General features: G+C 35.1%; 1 pseudogene; it reads left to right on the forward strand.

The window, feature by feature from the left end:
* Positions 1-5,143: 5,143 nt before the first annotated feature.
* Positions 5,144-5,234, forward strand: LOC125131860 (uncharacterized; annotated as a pseudogene).
* Positions 5,235-19,163: the final 13,929 nt, after the last annotated feature.

The following is a 19,163-nucleotide window of genomic DNA, read 5'->3' on the forward strand; positions in this document are numbered from 1 at the left end:
ATCCTCTTTAATTTCCTTGTTTAATGTTTTATATTTCTCAGCATATAAGTCTTTCACCTCCTTGGTCAGGTTTTTTCCCATGTATTTGATTTTTTGGAGTGCAATTTTAAAAGGAATTGTATTTTTATATTCCTTTTCTAATATTTCATTTTTAGTTTACAGAGCTGCAACTGATTTCTCAATGTTAATCTTATATCCTGCTACTTTGCTGAATTTGTTGATCAGTTTGAATAGTTTTTATGTGGAGTCCTTAGGGTTTTTATATATAGTATCATGTCATCTGCATGCAGTGACAATTTTACTCCTTCTCATCAAATTTGGATGCCTTTTATTTCTTTTGTTTGTCTGATTGCTGTGGCTATGTGGCTAGGACTTGAATATCAGTGGTGAGAGTGGGCATTCTTATCTTGTTCCAGATTTTAGTGGGAAGCATTTCAGCTTTTATTCATTGAGTATTACATTTGCCATGTGTTTGTTGTAAGTGGCTTTTATTATATGTCTTCTACTTTTTTAAGATACACACACACACTATATATATATATATATATATATATATATATATAGTCCATAGCTCTTGAATGTCTATTCTTCTTCTTTGTGTGTGTGTTCCTTTGTGTAATTTATTTGATCTGTATGTTCATTGGTTTTTTTTTTTCCACTCTGCTGTGGCCTAATAACCCCTTTAAAAGAATTCTTTATTTGATTTGTTTTTTATTCTAACTTTTCTGTCTGGCTATTATTTGTCTTTTATATATATCATAATATTTTCTGTTTTTCTAGGTTATATTTACCTTTTCCACAAAGTCTTTTAGCACATTATTCATAGCTATTGTAAAGTTCCTGACTGATATTTCTAATATCTTGTCCACCTTAGGTTTGATTCTATTTACTATTATGTCTTTTGACTAAATAGATGACTACATATCAAGAGCACAAAGGAATAAATAAACAAAAAACAGTCAAAAAGCATGTAAACAGATGTGCATAATCTGTATCATTTTATCTATTTTAATATGTCTTGAAGATATTTTCTATTCATATATTTCAAGAAAATGCTTTTTATTAAGCTAATATTAGATTGAATTTTGAAATTGATTATTTTTAGTGCTTTATATATAAATGTAACTTAAATAAACCTCAAGTTTTCTTTAATTTTAATCTACACTTATTTATGTTTTTTCTTCTCTCTCTTTTTTTTTGTCTTTTTACCTTTCCTAGGGCCACTCCCACGGCATATGGAGTTCCCAGGCTAGGGGTTGAATTGGAGCTGTAGCCACCAGTCTACACCAGAGCCACAGCAACTCGGGATCTGAGCTGTGTCTGTGACCTACACCACACTCACGGCAATGCCAGATCATTGACCCACTGAGCAAGGCCAGGGATCGAACCCGCAACCTCATGGTTCCTAGTCGGATTCATTAACCACTGCACCATGACAGGAACTCCTACACCTATTTATGTTTTAAAAAGAGAATTTAGTGCATTTTTTTTAATAAAACATTTTAGATGCTCTGAGAAATGTTGCTGGTTGTATGCTGGTTACATTCAAATAATATACTTTGAAATTATAAGGATTACAACTGGCTGGGTAAATATGAATTATGTTTATAAGAGAATTTTTTTGCTGTCAGGTTTTAGGTCATCAAGACTCAGCTGATGAATTTACCTCTAAAAATAAAGTATATGTGTATATTCTGTAGCTTACTTGATTGTATACCTTTGCCTGAGTAAGATTTCCCATTGAAAGAAATGTTTAGATGTTCCAGGGAATTTTTTTTTTTAACAATGTTCACCATATGATTGCTAGAGATTCAGAGATGAAGGGTATGTTTTATTCTGAGTTGCTCACTATATAGATGTATACAGTGGCACTCACAGATAAGTTAGTAAACAATTAGAAGTTTATACTGTAAGTGGCATGATAATGGTGCTGTGGTTTATGAGTCATTGTTAGACAGCTGGAGAAAGGCATGAAAGGTATAAAGAGTATGGGCAAGCCACAGCAGTAAAGAGACAAAGTGCTTTAAATCTGGGAATTGTTCATTGTTCTGCATAGCTGAAGAGTAGAGTGAGTGTGGGAAGTCTTATGGGCTGAGATTAGAGATATAGGCAGGGGAAAGATAAGGTAAGGTCCTGAACAACATTATGAGAAAATAGACTTTTTTAAAAAAGAATTAAGTCAGGAAAAAACATATTCAATTTCATGATTTAGAAAGATTATTCTAATATTTGGATATAAGACAGTTTTAAAAGAGGCAAGACAGGAGTTCCTGTCATGGCACAAAGGAAACAAATCTAACTTAGTATCCATGAGGGTGCAGATTCAATCCCTGGCCTTGTTCAGTGGGTTAATGATCCAGCGTTGCCAAGTGAGCTGTAGTATAGGTTGTGGATGTGGCATAGATTTGGCATTGTTATGGCTATGGCCTAGGCCAGTGGCTACAGTTCTGATTCGACCTCTAGCCTGGGAACCTCCATATGCCACAGGTGCAGCCCTAAAAAGACAAAAAAAAAAATGCTGACTAAACATTTAAAATAAGACCATGGCAATAAGAATATTAAGATGGAGATCATTATTTTTAAACAACAGAATTGATTGTTGACTGAGCATGGAATATACATGATTTGAAGTCTAAAATGACTACATGTCATTTTCTCTGATAGGAAAATATAAAATATTAACTAAACCATAATGTTTATAAAGATTACAATTATTAGCAGGTTTTGGGTTCTGGGTCTGCAGTCAGACTGCATGGTTTGTTTAAAATTTTAGTCACTTACTAGCTGTGTGTAAATTCTATACCTCAATTTTATAGTCTGCAAAATGGAGTCAGAATTTTAATTTTTAGGGTTATTGGTAGTATGAAAGAAAATGTAGATTATATACACAGCTTAGAGTAGACCCTAGAACACAGTAAATTTTTAAAAAATATATTGCAGTTTTTAAGAACTAACAGCATATGGAATAATCTATTATTATCTTTTGATATATAAATAAATGTATAAATTTATTGTAATCTTGATTTTATTTTAGATGTATATTCTATGGTACATTCAGGAAATGTTTCAGAACTATTTAAGATAGTTCTTTTCAGCTAGGAACTTTAGAAATAAAGATTAAAAATGATCATACTTACTTGAATTTATTTTAATATAAGTAAATCAAATATTTAAATTAAAAGATATTTTGTGTAGAAATGCCCTGTATTTAAATTTTTTAACCCAGAATCCTAAACTTTCTCAAGCAGTTTTTCCTGCCTTTTTTTTTTCCTTTTTTTAAAGGGCTGCACCTGTGGCACGTGGAAGTTCCCAGGCCAGGGGTCAAATCAGAGCTGCAGCCTATGCCACAGCCACAGCAACAACACAGCCAGAACAGCACCACAGCCACAGCAACACTGGATCCAAACCACATCTTTGACTTGCTCCCTGCAGCTTGCTGGCAATGTCAGATCCTTAACCCACTGAGCAAGGCAAGGGATTGAACCCACATCTTCATGGACACTGTTGGGTTCTTAAGCCTCTGAGCCACAACAGGAACTCCAGTTTTTCCTACTTTTTAAGCAAAGGATATATGTAGTCTAAAAAACTTTTTTCAGATGCCTGGATTTATCCCAGAGCTTATAAATGATCATTTTAACTGTTTGATAGTGAATTGCATGATTTTCTTCTTACAGTACTGTATTGTATCTTGTAAGAAATAGCAGTTGCAGAAGCCACAGAAACAAAAGTTTTATTCTGTAATTTTCATGACTGTGGTCTGGCATAAGGCTGATGAAATATAAGAACAAAAGAGTGTTTCCTGCATACTGGTAGTACTAAATTTTGGGTATATCACAACATTGATTGTCTCTGTATATAAACACTAGTCCATAATGAGGATGGTGGGACAAGAGATAAAGTTACAAAATATGCCATTTAACATTTATATTCTGATACATATCAGTCAGGCTCTCCAAGCAAAGTGTAATTTTGATCACTTAAACAATATTGAAAAAAAAATTGAGAGGTCTAGTGTAACCAGGAGAATTTTTGCTAAAGATCAGAAAACTAGATTAAGAAGTATTCAATACATTATATATCTACAGATTATTGGTAAATTTTCTTTTCTCAGTCTTCACAATGACATTTTGAAGGAAAAGGATTCACAAAGAGGCATGAGCTGATAAGTTATCAGTGTTTATGTGTTACATTTTATCAATTCTTTCCTCCAAAGAATTCAAGCTCTTAAACAGATATGCAATGGAAGAAATTGGATCTGCAAGTGAAGACTAAATCCCTCTTGTTCACTATAGGCATATTTATTTTACTTAGGAAATTTGTATTACATTTTTTAATCCCTAGAGTAGTGGACATTCCTATTTAACCATTAAGCGGAACACCACAAATAGTCCATTTTCATAATTTCAACTGGTGAATTTTTATTATCAGTACAAATTTAGTAGGTGGCACTCAGTGTACTAAATGGTTCTCTGATTGATGAACTTTCAGGATCTTTTGGAAAAACCTTCATGGAACTGTTGAGCCTCTTAGAATCTTAAAACAATAATCATCTTCAATATTGGTTGTATTAACTGAACTCTAAATTTCATTATAAAGGAAAACTTATTCTGTCTACTGCCTCTTTTTTACCTATAAATCATGGAATAGTAATTCTTTCACCCTTGTTATTTTCCATTACAGTAATTAATCAGGCAAGTAGAATTTCATGTTTGTGCAGTTGGTAAGATACATTGGTTTTATGCAGTCCACAGCTAAGGAAAGATTTGGCCATTATTTGGTTAACTTATACAGTCAATCTAACAACATATTTTATTAAAAGTACATTATTTCCATTGCTTTAAAAGTTTCTAGGGGTATATATGCACATATTTAGATATATAAAAATTATTGCCAACAACTTAAATTTCTAAGTTAACAATATCTTTTAATATCTTTGGGGGTCACATATTCAGTTTATATATTGTCACAAGTTCCTTAAACTAATTAAAATATGCCTCTATTTATAAATCTCTATTAAATGCCATCAATATTTAGTTCCCTCTTTCTTTATGTCATATATAAAGGAAAATTTTTATATATTTAGTAAAGAAGTTACAATACAGAAGGAAAGGAGAGTATTGCTCATCAAGAATTTGGTTACTATGTACTCACTTCAGCAGCACATATACTAAAATTAGAATGATACAGAGATTAGCATGGCCCCTGCAGAAATTTGTGATGTCTTCCATATTTTTGATTATCATACTAAGTGAAGTAAGTCAGAAAGAGAAAGACAAATACCATATGATATCACTTATATGTGAAATCCAAAATATGGTACAAATAAACCTATATACAAAAGAGAAGCAGATGCAATAGACATAGAACAGACTGTGGTTGCCGAGGTGGAGGGAGGGACTAGGAATTTGGGGTTAGTGGATGTAACCTATTACATTTAGAAAGGATAAACAATAAGGGTCTACTATATAGCACGGGGAACTATATCCAATCTCCTGGGATAGACCATGATGGAAAATAATATTAAAAAAAATATATGTATATGTCTGAGTGAGTCACTTTTCTTTACAGCAGAAATTAGCAAAACATTGCAAATCAACAATAATTGAAAAAAAGAATTTGGTTACTATGTATCAGTCTTTCACGGTGCAAGTGAAAACTGTATCCAGGGAAGTGCAGGTGCTCTTTTTCCAGCACTGAATTTACTACTATGGTTTTTCTTGTTGTTTGCCTTATAGCAACCATACTCCCTCCACTTCATGCGGTTGATTCTTTGTCACTATAGTTGACACTGTTTCTTCAGATTGTTTATTGACCAGGGATCCAGTCTCTTTGATTCAATACTTATTTATTAAGCACTTACTATGAATCTAATTGTTTTTTAATATTTTTAATACTTTTAGAAATATTCAAGGTGATCATCTCTCAGAAAACATGATTTTATGAAAAAAACAAGCCATATCTTAAAAAGATTACTTATTTTGATGCCAAATTAATACGTTAGTGTAGCAAGTATATTTAACATTTCTACTAAGAGAGAAGCTGTTATGAACAAGGTTATGTTAAGGAGATTCTCATGAAGTAGAGGGTTTAAACTGATCTGGAAGAGTTCCCATTATGGCTCAGCAGAAAAGAATCTGGCTAGCATCAATGAGGATGCAGGTTTGGACCCTGGCCTCGCTCAGTGGGTTAAGGATCCCGTGTTGCTGTGAGCTGTGGTGTAGGTCACAGATGAGGCTTAGATCTGGCGTTGCTGTGGCTGTGGTGTAGGCCGGCAGCTACAACTCTGATTAGACCGCTAGCCTGGGAACCTCCATATGCCTTGGGTGCAGCCCTAAAAAGACAAAACAGACAAGCAAACAAACAAACTGATCTGGATAAAATGGACAAAGAACAGTGAGTAGTATTCTAGGTATGGGGGATATTATTATTCATGTACTTCTTGATTTGGTACCAATAGGATATAGATATAAAAAATTAGACCCTTAAGTATCATGAAAATACACTGTACAAATCTCTTGCTATAGGTAACACAATTGACTATGACCCTGGCTTCTGGATCTACCACCATATTTACTCCTAGGTCACACTTCTACAGGCTGTTCACACCACCTATTAAGAACAGTGAACTTATCACTTAGCCCCAGTGCTGTGAGATACTATGTTCCTTTAAATGACCATGTTGGCCCAAGGACTCCCTCTTGGTCTTGTTAAAATGTTCTTGGAACCCTACTGCCATCTGTGACTCTTTACCCAATTCTCCTTTCTTCTGTTCTCCTTTACAGAAATCAAACCTACACTACAGTCCAGAAGTTCTTCTCTATCTGATTCACTCCTTATCCGTCTTAGGCATTTCCCAAAATAAATCTCTTGTATTTGTAATATCATCTTGGCATTAATAAGTTATAATGTATCAATAAATAATGTGTCAAATGTAGATAAAAATTCACTTATAATAATTGAGGAAGCAAACTATACAGATATTTGGTAGAAGAGCTTTCCAAGCCAAGAGATTAGTAATTGCAAGTGTTTGAGAAGTTTGTTTGAAATGATTGACAAATAGAAAGAAAAACAATGAAGAAAGAGTGGAAGAGAGTGAAGAAGAAATAGTGCCTTAAAAAGTAGGAGTTCCTTTCATGGCACAGTGGTTAATGAATCTGACTAGGAACCATGAGGTTGCGGGTTCGGTCCCTGCCCTTGCTCAGTGGGTTAATGATTCGGCGTTGCCATGAACTGTGGTGTAGGTCGCAGACGCGGCTCAGATCCGGTGTTGCTGTGGCTCTGGTGTAGGCTGGCAGCTACATCTCCGATTCGACCCCTAGCCTGGGAACCTCCATATGCCATGGGTGCGGCCCTAGAAAAGACAAAAAGACAAAAAAAAAAAGGTAGAAAACGATGGAGTTTCCACTGTGACACAGCAGGATCAGTGGTGTCTTGGGAGTGCTGGGACACAGGTTTGACCCTCTGCCTGGCACATTGGGTTAAGGATCTAGCATTGCCTTGGCTGCAGCTTAGGTCACAACCTTGGCTTGGATCTGATCCCTGAACTGGGAATTCCATATGCCACATGGCAGCCAAAAAAGAAAAAAAAAGACCAAAAAAAAAAAAGACAAAAACAGTACAAGATGACATTGGAAAACCTTAAGTAGACTCATGTAAGCTCTGTAGGCCATGGAAAGGACTTTCAGTGTTATTTGAAGTAAAGCAAAATCCATTGGTAAATTTGGGCAGGAGAGAACATGATCTGGATTATATTTTACGAGAATCCCTCTGACAACTGTGCCGCAGTAAGGGTAGAAGGAAGAGAATTAGAAACTCAGTAAGAAACCATGGCAATGTTCCAGAGAGAATACTAGTATACAGGCAGCAAGAAATGGTTACATTCTGGGTGTATTATGCAAATAGAGCACATAAGATTTGTTCATTGTGAAATGTGAGCAAAAAGAGAGGTTTCAAGGATAAAAGTATTTTGGCCTGAGTGTCTGGTAAAAAGGATTTGCTATTTACTGAGTTAGTTAAAACAGGAAAAGAAAAGAGTTGGTGAGAAAAATCGAGTTTGGTTTTGGACTTGTGAAGTTTCAGATGCTAATTAGTTGCCCAGAGGGGCAAGTGAATAAATAAGGAAGGACAAGGAAATGGTGGTGTTTGATTTGGTTGTGCGTAAGTAGTTATAATGTGCTTACACTTACCTGGGTGTCTTCATGTTCTTATCCCTCTTTGAGCACCTCTGCCTCTTTTGGGTTCACTTTATATTAGATTGTTACCCCAATTTCTCCCTCTGTCCACTCTGTCTTATTTTCTCCTGACTGATACCCTTTTTGGATCACCAAATCATTTTCTAGCTGTTTATACTGTTCTTCTGTGGTAGACTTAGGAAAGGCTAACATTTAAATAGGCCCAGGGTTTGACTCTCAGCAGTCAAAAGCATGAGAAGAGAGTCAATTTATATACTACAGCAATGCCACTCAAAAACCCATCTCCACTGTCCAGTTTCCAAGTGACACCAACCGACCCCAAAGAACATTAAAAGCCAAATCCCAAACCTTGGCATCTGGAACCACATTTGAGTAGTCATTATTTTCTTCCCTCACCATCTGTCAGAAATCTTTTTGATTTTTTTTTTAAACATAGCATTTCTGGTTGAATCTTTTTTCTAACACAGATTATGAAATATTTACTAAAAATAAGTAGCTCTACAAATTGACTCCTTCACTGGAGTAGTAAGAGGGAAGGTGATAAGGTGGTGTTTATGGAAAGGCTTTGGGGCAGGAGAAAGAGAAAAATGCAGCCATCTGTCTTTTCCCCACAATATATCTTATTTCTATACAGGTATTTGTATATATATAATAAATAATAAGATAGGAAGATAGATGATAGATAACCTTTGCTACATTTAGCACAGTGATACTCAAAGTGCCAATACTCAAAAGGTAAAGTCTTGCTACAAATGTAATGTCAGTGGACATAAACAGTTTTTAATGAAACAGTGGACTGGTAACATGTCAAATCAGGCAGTTGGTCTGTGTCCCATCCTTTGTCATAGGATTAGGAGGTACTGATTTAGTTCATTCATACCCAGATTTTAACATTAACTGTCTTAAGTTAGTATTACAGTAATTTTTATCAACATCTTTTATATTATACAAAGATTATATATAACTTCAATAATTTTTTAAATGCAAAAACAGTTCTACAGCATCTTTACCCTCAGTTATTTTTCTGTCTCAATTGTTTGTTCAAATACACTTCTGTTCTGCTCATGTGCTTAAAATTAGCATATCAAACTTCTTCTGCTTCTTTTCTGATATTGTGTTATAAGGCATTAAATGTTTTACCTTATTTATACTTTATAACAAACAGGGATTTTTGTCATTTGTCTTCATATTCACCTTAAGATTGGTAAGGACATCTCTAATTCATTGGGCATAGCATTTTACCACATAAAATCTGCAATTTAATAGAAGAATTAGGTATAGGTTCCATTATATTTGTGCAGAGTTGTAAATGTCTGAAGAATGTGTTAAATTTTATAGCTGATCTTGTTCAAAGTAGTCCCTTTGGTTGGATATTTTCTGGCTAGATATTATCACCATTCATATCTAATTTCACATAGACTTGGCATATTAGTTTCTGGGTAAAGACAGAATAGGCCCCATTTTTTCCACCCCTTTAAAAAATGTTATAACTGATCTTGTAATTACTGTACTTGACTACTTTTTTTGTAGATGGAGGTATTCATATAAATGTGAATTATAAATTTGATAATACCTTAGATAATTTAGAATTTCTTTATTACAGATAAGAGGGAAGCCTGTAGATTAGAGCTACATGTTAACTACTTATATATTTTCCAGTTCAATAAAAATTATATTATAAGACTATAACATGCCTTTATAATACTAAACATAGCTCTTCTTCAGAAACCTGGGCCTCCAAAGAATTGGTTCATTTTCTTACCTGGTACTATGTAAGGGGTTCATAATTAACAGATGACCACATTTATTCTCTTTTTGTTTTCCCCAATGTATTTGACTGCCATTTTATTCTTTTGATGAGATCTTTTAAAATGTGGTATCTTAGCAACTTTCAGGTATGCAACACAGTATTATTAGCTATAATATTGTCACCATGGTGTACCTTAAATCTCCATGACTTTATTTATTGTATAACTAGAAGTTTGTGCCTTTTGACTCCCTTTACCCACTGACTCCCTTTTTATGTTGTTTACGCATATTAAAGACTTTAATAGAAAAGAAGTTTCAGAGTAATGGGATATTAACTTGTTTATTTTTATACTTGTTAATAATAAATAATCACTTTTATTAACATGCCTCTATGAGTAATACAACATAGGAGAACATAGGAGGATAAGACACGGTATAATTGGAGTTCCCCTCGTGGCGCAGTGGTTAACGAATCCCACTAGGAACCATGAGGTTGTGGGTTCGGTCCCTGCCCTTGCTCAGTCGGTTAATGATCTGGCGTTGCCGTGAGCTGTGGTGTAGGTTGCATTTGCGTTGCTGTGGCTCTGGTGTAGGCTGGTGGCTACAGCTCCAATTGGACCCCTAGCCTTGGAACCTCCATGTGCCGCTGGAGCGGCCCCAGAAAAGGCAAAAAAGACAAAAAAAAAAAGACATGGTATAATTGAAGTTAGTTTCTCAGTAATAATGAAATCAATAAATATGTGCATAATTTCATAGCATTTTCTAAACTTTTAAAATTTAAACCCTAAATCAATCTTGTGAAGTAATGATAATGTAATTTAATATTCACTGTTTGTACTTAATTTGTTCTACTTTTTGATTTCTTTTTTAGGCCATAGCTGAGGTCACTTAACTGTTTGAGCCACTATAATCTGAGAGCATTTGCCACTAGTAAATTCAAAACATGGAGCTTAGAATGTAGAGAAGGCCACTACTAGTAGATGAAAAAAAAAAAAAAAAAAACAGCTCATATGATTATAAAATCAGAATTGGAAGCCTAGGATGTAAACATACCAACGAGAAGGGGAGCTGCAGAACTGAACCTCCTGAATTCTGGTTTTTCCTTAAGACATTTATAAAATTTAGAAGATATTTGGGTAGAATTTTAAAATGCCTACCAAAAGGACAGTTTATGGTAGTCTCTCCAAGCTAAGGAGATAGGATTAGGGTTTGGGAATTGACAGGGGAAGATGCCTCAGTGAACAAACCATGTGCTAGGCTAAATGAAAAAATGAACATCTGTGCTCTGAGAACAAAGGCAAGTCTAGCTGCTTCTCAGGTCTGTCCCTGACTTGAATGAGGTGATAAGTCCAAGTCAATGTGATAGAAAGAATACAGGGTAGGCTTTTATTGGAGGAAGGATGTTTCATCTTTTTTTATTATTATTTATTTTTAAAAAATTTTTTATTTAAATTATTTTTCTTTGTCTTTTGCCTTTTCTAGGGCCGCATGCATGGCATATGGAGGTTCCCAGGCTAGGGGTCTAATCAGAGCTGAAGCCATTGGCCTTTGCCAGAGCCACAGCAATGCCAGATCTGAGCCATGTCTGCCATATACACCACAGCTCACAGCAATGCCAGATCCTTAACCCACTGAAGGAGGCCAGGGAATGAACCCGCAACCTCATGGTTGCTAGTCAGATTCGTTTCTGCTGTGCCATCATGGGAACTCTGGATGTTTCATCTTTTATACAAAATGCTCTGGTTAAAAATATATATTATCAATTCACAAGAACAGCACAAAAGACCAAAAACTAAGGGGAAAACAAAAATAAAAACATAGCCAAACCAGATATTATAGTTAGCAGGCAAGAGCTATCAAGAAACTATAAGCAATATGTTAGAAATTAAGATTAAGAAAATAGATGAAAATATGAAGATATTCATAAGATATTCAGTGTATAATGTGAAAAATGGGCTTTAAGAACTGAAAATAATAATAATAAATGGGCCTAAACAGATTAGATAGAAAAGCAAGATTAATGAATGAAAGATAGCAAAATAGAAACCATGTGAGCAGAAAAAAATTAGAAAATATACAAAGATTGTAAATGGCATGTAGGACAAATTAAAATAGCTGGAATAATAATACTCAGATAAAAGAAGGAGAGAAGAAAGTAAGTAGGAAAGAAGCAATATCTGAGGAGTTCCTGTCATGGCACAGTGGAAACGAATCCAACTAGGAACCATGAGATTGTGGCTTCAATGCCTGGCCTTGCTCAGTGGGTTAAGAATCCAGTATTGCCAAGAGCTGTGGTGGAGGTCACAGATGTGGCCAGATCTGGTGTTGCTGTGGCTGTGGTGTAGGCCAGCAACTACAGCTCTGATTAGACCCCTAGCCTGGGAACCTCCATATGCCATGGGTGAGGCCCTAAAAAGGACAAAAGGCAAAAACAAAAAACAAAAAAACAAACACACAATATTTGAAATGATAAAGACTGAAATTCAAAATTTAGGGAAGACGTTAACCCATAGATTCAGAAAGCTCTAGGAACTCTAATTATAAAAACAGTTTCTCAGCATATCTCATTTGAATGACTAGAAACCAAACCAAAACAAAACAAATCTTGAAAGCAGCCAGAGGCAAAGAATGCATATTTACAGATGAACCAAAAAATTGACAGCTGATATTCAAGCAAATATGATGAGAACTAGTAGACAGTGGAATGGTATATTTAGAGTGCTGTACAAAAACAAGAGCAAAACTAGAATTCTGTTCCCATTGCAGGGAGGTGGGGTGGGGAAATTCTTGAAAGTTGAAGTTAAAGAAGTTTATATACCATAAAACCTGAGAGTTCATCATTAGGAAACATGATAAAATAACGTGTTTGTTTTAAAATATTGAAAAATAGGGTTTAAAAAATGAAAGAAAATACCATCAGTAGGTTATAGTAACCCAAGTAAATTGCTGTTGGGCTGCTGTAACCTACCAATATTGTGCCTAAAGAAATCAGTTTTCAGGTACAGAGGGATTAATAATATTAGATATATATACATACACAAGTGTGTACATGTGCATGTAAAGGGCTATGCATCTATTCCTGTATATTATTTTTTAACATATCTGAAAGATTATCTATTCATCATAAAAATTCTGTGCTTGTTCTCTTACCTTTGTTATTTCCAAGTTTGAAATATTTGCCTCCCTTCTCTATTTTTGTACTTCATATTTTTCTTTAAAGAGCAAGCTTAAATATTGTTTTCTTCTAAGTCAAGAATAATCTTTAAACATTTAAAAAATATATCTAACATGGCTTCAAGTAACACTTCATTGTTCATAACTACCAAACTATCTTGAACTATAGATGCATATCCAATTGCCTTTTGCAGAGTTCTACTGAATATCTGAAACACTAGACATTCTGATGAATGAACAGCAGGTATTTTATACTTAATATACTCCAAATTAAATATTATTTCCAACCAAAATTGTTCTAAATATCTTGGTTATGAGAGTCAGTCCACACAAGTATGGTAGCAGGATACTTTAGAAATAGTTTATTCTTCTCTTTTCTAACATTTATTGAGACAAGGGACATTGCCAATTTCACTATTAAAATAGTTCCTAAAAACTTTATTTTTATTTTACTATTGCTACTATTGCTACTGTTTTAGTATATCTGGTGTCTTTATAGAATACATCTATAGTATTTTTAGGTTGTTTATAGTATTTTCCTTTGTCATCACCAACTTGCTATCACCTTCCTTGAGGACAGTAGTTATGCTTTGTCTTTTTATTACCTCCTTGCACACAAGGAGTATTTTATTGCCTTTATTAGTGGAAGTACTGTGTAAATAATTTTTTCAGTAAGATTTTTAGTTTTTCTATTATAGTTGATTTACAATGTTCTATCAATTTCTGCTCTACAGCAAAGAAACCCAGTTATTTATATAGATCTATGATCTTTTTCACATATTAGTCTCAATCATATTCCATCACAGGTGATGAGATATAGTTCCCTGTACTATACAGCAGGATCTCATTGCATATCCACTCCAGATACAGTAGTTTACATCTACCAACCCCGAAATCCCAGTCCATACCACTCCCTCCCCCTCCCCCTTGGCAAAAACAAGTCTGTATTCCAAGTCTGTGACTTACTTTCTTTTTGTAGATAGGTTCATTTGTGCCATTTATTAGATTCCAGATATAAGCGATACCATACGGTATTTGTCTTTCACTTTCTGACTTACTTCACTTAGTGTAAGAGTCTCTAGATCCATCCATGTTGCTGCAAGTGGCATTATTTTGTGCTTTTTATGGCTGAGAAGTATTCCACTGGGTATATATACCACACCTTCTTAATCCATTCATCTATCGATGGATATTTAGGTTGGCTATTGTGAATGGTGCTGCAATGGACATACGGGTGCATGTATCTTTTTCAGTGAAAGTTTTGTCCACGTATATGCCCAGGAGTGGGGTTGATGGGTCATATGGTAGTTCTACATTTAGTTTTCTGAGGTATGGGCCGTACAGTTTTCCACAGTGGTTGTACCAATTTACATTCCCACCAACAGTGAAGGAGGGTTCCCTTTCCTCCACACCCTCTCCAGCATTTGTTCCTTGTTGACTTGCTAATGATGGCCATTCTGACTAGTGTGAGGTGGTAGCCCACTGTAGCTTTGATTATGCATTTCTCAAATAATTAGTGATGTTGAGCATTTATTCATGTGCCTACTGGTCATCTGTACCTCTGCTTTGGAGAAATGTCTATTCATGTCTTCTGCCAATTTTTTTCAGTTGGGTTGTTGGTTTATTGCGATTGAGTTGTAGGAGTTGCTTGTGTATTTTAGAGATTAAGCCCTTGTTAGTTGCATCATTTGAAACTATTTTCTCCCATTCCGTAACTTGTCTTTTCAATATTTTTAATGGACTCCTTGGCTGTGCAAAAGCTTGTAAGCTGGATTATGTCCCATGGATTTATTTTTGTCTTTATTTCTGTTGCCTTGGGAGACTGACCTAAGAAAATACGTGTATGGTTGATGTCAGAGAATGTTTTCCCTATGTTCTCTCTTAAGAGTTTGATGGTGTCTTGTCTCATGTTCAAGTCTTTAAGCCATTTTGAGTTTATTTTTGTGCATGGCATGAAGGCGTGTTCAAGTTTCATTGATGTGCATGTGGCTGTCCAGTTTTCCCAGCACCATTTGCTGAAAAGACTGTTTTTTTCCCCTTTTATGTTCTTGCCTCCTTTGTCAAAGATTAATTGATCATAGGTGTCTGGATTTATTTCTGGGTTCTTTCTCCTGTTCCATCGGTCTGTATGTCTGTTTTGGTACCGGTACCACACTATCTTGATTGCTGTGGCTTTGTAATATTGTCTGATGTCTGGGAAAGTTATGCCTCCTGCCTGGTTTTTGTTCCTCAGGATTGTTTTGGCAATTCTGGACCTTTATGGTTCCACTTAAATTTTTGGATTGTTCTAGTTCTGTGGAAAATGTTATGGGTAATTAGACAGGGATGGCATTGAATCTATAGATTGCTTTGGGTAGTATGGCCATTTTAACAATATTACTTCTTCCAATCTAGGAGCATGGACTATCTTTCCATTTCCTTGAATCCTCTTTAATTTCCTTGATTAATATTTTAGAGTTCTTGGCATATGATTCTTTCACCTCCTTATTCAGGTTTGTTCCTGGGTATTTAATTATTTGGGGTGCAATTTTAAAAGGCATTGTATTTTTATATTCCTTTTCTAATGTTTCATTGTTAGTATACAGAAATGCAACTGGTTTATGAATGTTAATCTTGTATCCTGCTATTTTGCTGAATTCATTGATCAGTTCAAGCAGTTTTTGTGTGGAGTCCTTAGAGTTTTCTGCGTACATAGTATCATGTCCTCTGCATAGAGTGACAAATTTGGGTACCTTTTATTTCTTTTGCTTGTCTGATTGCTGTGGTTAGGACTTCCAATACTATGTTGAATAAAAGTGGTGAGAGTGGGCATCCCTGTCTTGTTCCAGATTTTAGTGGGAAGGCTTTCAGCTTTTCTCCGTTGCGTATTATATTGGCTGTGCGTTTGTCATAAATGGCTGTGATTATGTTAAGGTATGTTCCCTCTATACTCACTTTGGTAAGAATTTTCGTCAAGAATGGGTGTTGGATTTTATCAAATGCTTTTTCTGCATCTATTGAGATGATCATGTGGTTTTTGACTTTTCTTTTTTGTTAATGTGGTGTGTGACTTTGATTGATTTGTGTATATTGAACCATCCTGTGAACTTGGGATGAATCCCACTCCGTCATGGTGTATGATCTTTTCTATATGTTGTTGGATTCGGTTGGCTAAATTTTGCTGAGAATTTTTACATCTACCTTCATCAAATATATTAGCCTATAATTTTCTTTTTTGGTAGTATCTTTTTGTCTGATTTTGGCATTAGGGTGATGGAGCCTTCATAGACTGTCTTTGGGAGTGTCCCTTCTTCAACCTTTTGGAAAAGTGGATGATGAATGGGTATGAGTTCTTCTTTGCATGTTTGGCAGAATTCGCCTGTGAAGTTATCTGGTCCTGGGCTTTTGTTTGTGGGGAGTTTTTATTAAATATTCAATTTCATTTCTAGGGTTCAGTCTCTTTGATTTGATCTTTTGATGGGCTGTGTGTCTCTAGAAAACTGTCTGTTTCTTCTAGGTTGTCAGATTTGTTGGTATGTAATTGTTCATAGTATTCTCTCATGGTTTTTTATATTTCTGCAGTATCTGTTGAGATTTCTCTGTTTTCATTAATTTTATTTGAGTTCTTTCTCTCCTCTCCTTGGTGAGTCTGGCCAGAAGTTTGTCAATTTTGTATACCCTTTCAAAGAATGAGCTCTTGGTTTTATGATTTTTTTCTATTGCTTTTGAATCTCTTATTTTATTGATTTACTCTTTACTATTTATGACTTCCTTCCTTCTGCTAACTATGTTTTGCTTGTACTTATTTTTCTAATTCTTTTAGGTGGTGAGTTTAGTTTTCAGTGTGAGATCTTTCTTCTTTTTTTGAGGAGTGCCTGTACTGCTATGAACGTCCCTCTAAGCACTGCTTTGGTGGCATCCCATAGAACTTGAATGGTTGTGTTTTCATTATCATTTGTCTTGAGGTATTTTTTAAATTTGCCTTTGCTCTCCTCACTGACCCACTGGTTTTTTTCAGTAGCATGTTGTTTAGTCTCCATGTAGTCAGTTTTCTCATTTATTTTCCTGTGGTTGATTTCTAGTTGCATGCCATTGTGGTCAGAGAAGATGTTTGAAATAACTTCTGTACTCTTAAATTTGCTGAGGTTAGTTTTGTGCCCTAGTATGTGGTCAATCCTTGAGAATGTTCCATGGGCACTTGAAAAGGATGTACATTCTGAATTTTTTGGATGTAATGCCGTGAAAATGTCAATTAAGTCTAACTTTTCTGTTGTGTCATTTAGGATCTCTGTTGCCTTATTGATTTTCTGTCTAGAAGATCTGCCCATTGATGTGAGTGGGTCATTAAAGTCCACTAATATCATTGTATTCCCATCAAGTTCCCTTTTTACGTCTGTTAGTATTTGTTGTATGTGTCTGGGTGCCCCTATATTAGGGGCATGTATATTGACGGTTGTGATATCCTCTTCTTGAATGGATCCTTTTGTCATTAAACAGTGTCTTTCTTTGTCTTCCTTTATGGCCTTTGTTTTAAAGTCTATTTTGCTGTTATGAGTATTGCAACTCCTGCATTCCTGTCCTGTCCATTGGCATGAAATGTCTTGCTCCATCCCCTCACTTTCAATTTATACGTGTCCTTTGCCCTAAGATAAGTCTTGTGTAGAGAGCATATGGTAGGCTCTTGCTTTTCTCTCCATTCTGCCACTCTATGTCTTTTGATTGGAGCATTCAGCCCATTGACATTTAAGGTAATTATTGATAAATATGTACTTATGCCATTTTAAACCTTGTTTTCCAGTTGATTCTATGTTTCTCCTTTGTTAATTTCTTTTTTTGGTTGGATGCTTTCCTTTTATTTTATGCTTGTGTCCTTTTCCTTTCAGTTTTTGCGAATGTAATGTTTGGTTTTGATTTGTGGTTGCCCTGTTTTTCAAGTATGTTGACCCCTTCCTATATCTGCTTGCTTTAGCCTGAGAGTCATTTTAGACTGAAATACATTCTAAAAAAAAGAGTTTAGATTTTCTTACTTTCCTTCCCCACTTTATGATTTTGCAGTCCTTTATCAACACCTTCATGTTTGCCCTTTTGCTGTTCCTTGCACTTATTGATGCTTTTATTATAAGTTTTTTTTTTTTTCTTTTTGATCTGTATACTGGCTTACTTGAGTGATTCCTTTCCACTTGTGATTCCCTCCATCCTAATTCTTCTTACTTCTTTTTCATTGTTTTTAGAATGGGTTTTGTATTCTGTCTTCTTTTTTTGTTTGTTGGAGAAAATATTTATATATCCTATTTAAAATTTTTAAATGATATTCTTGCTGGGTAGAATATTCTAGGCCATAAAATTTTCCCTTTTAGAACTTTGAATATCTCTTTCCACTCTCTTCTGGCCTGCAGTGCTTCTGTAGAGAAATCAGCTGATAGCCTTATGGGGTGGTGGTGGGGGGGTCTGTTATAATTAACTCTTTGTTTTTCTTTTGTAGCCTTTACAATCCTCTCTTTGTCTTTAACTTTTACCATTTTTATTGTAATATGTCTTGGTGTGGGCCTGCTTGCCTTCAACTTGTTGAGGGACCTTTGTGCTTCCTGCATCTTGATATCTGTTTCCTTTAGATTTGGAAAGCAGTCAGCCAGAATTTCTTCAGACATATTTTCAATCCCCTTTTCTTTTTCTTTTCTTTCTGGATTCCCGATTCTGCATAGATTGGCCTGCTTTATATTATCCCATAGAGCTCTCAAATTGCTTTCATGTTTTTTTCATTTGGTTTTCTGTCTGCTGCCCTGATTTGGTGATTTCCATTCTCTGTCTTCCAAGTCACTGATGCATTTTTCTGCATTATTTGCTCTGCTCTTCAATGCCTTTAAATTAGCTTGTGCCTCTGCAAATTCATTTTCTAATGTTTCTTGACCCTGCCATATATTTTCTAGTTCCTTTCTAAAGTAATCTGCATTACTGTGCATAGTCCACTCTTAGTTCCTTCATATTCACTCTCAATTCCTTCAGTATTTGCACCCTCTCCTTTCCAAACTCTGTGTCTGATAGAGTGCAGAGGTCTGTTTCATTATTTTT

This window comes from Phacochoerus africanus, chromosome 7, assembly GCF_016906955.1.
Source record: "Phacochoerus africanus isolate WHEZ1 chromosome 7, ROS_Pafr_v1, whole genome shotgun sequence".
NCBI lineage: Eukaryota > Metazoa > Chordata > Mammalia > Artiodactyla > Suidae > Phacochoerus > Phacochoerus africanus.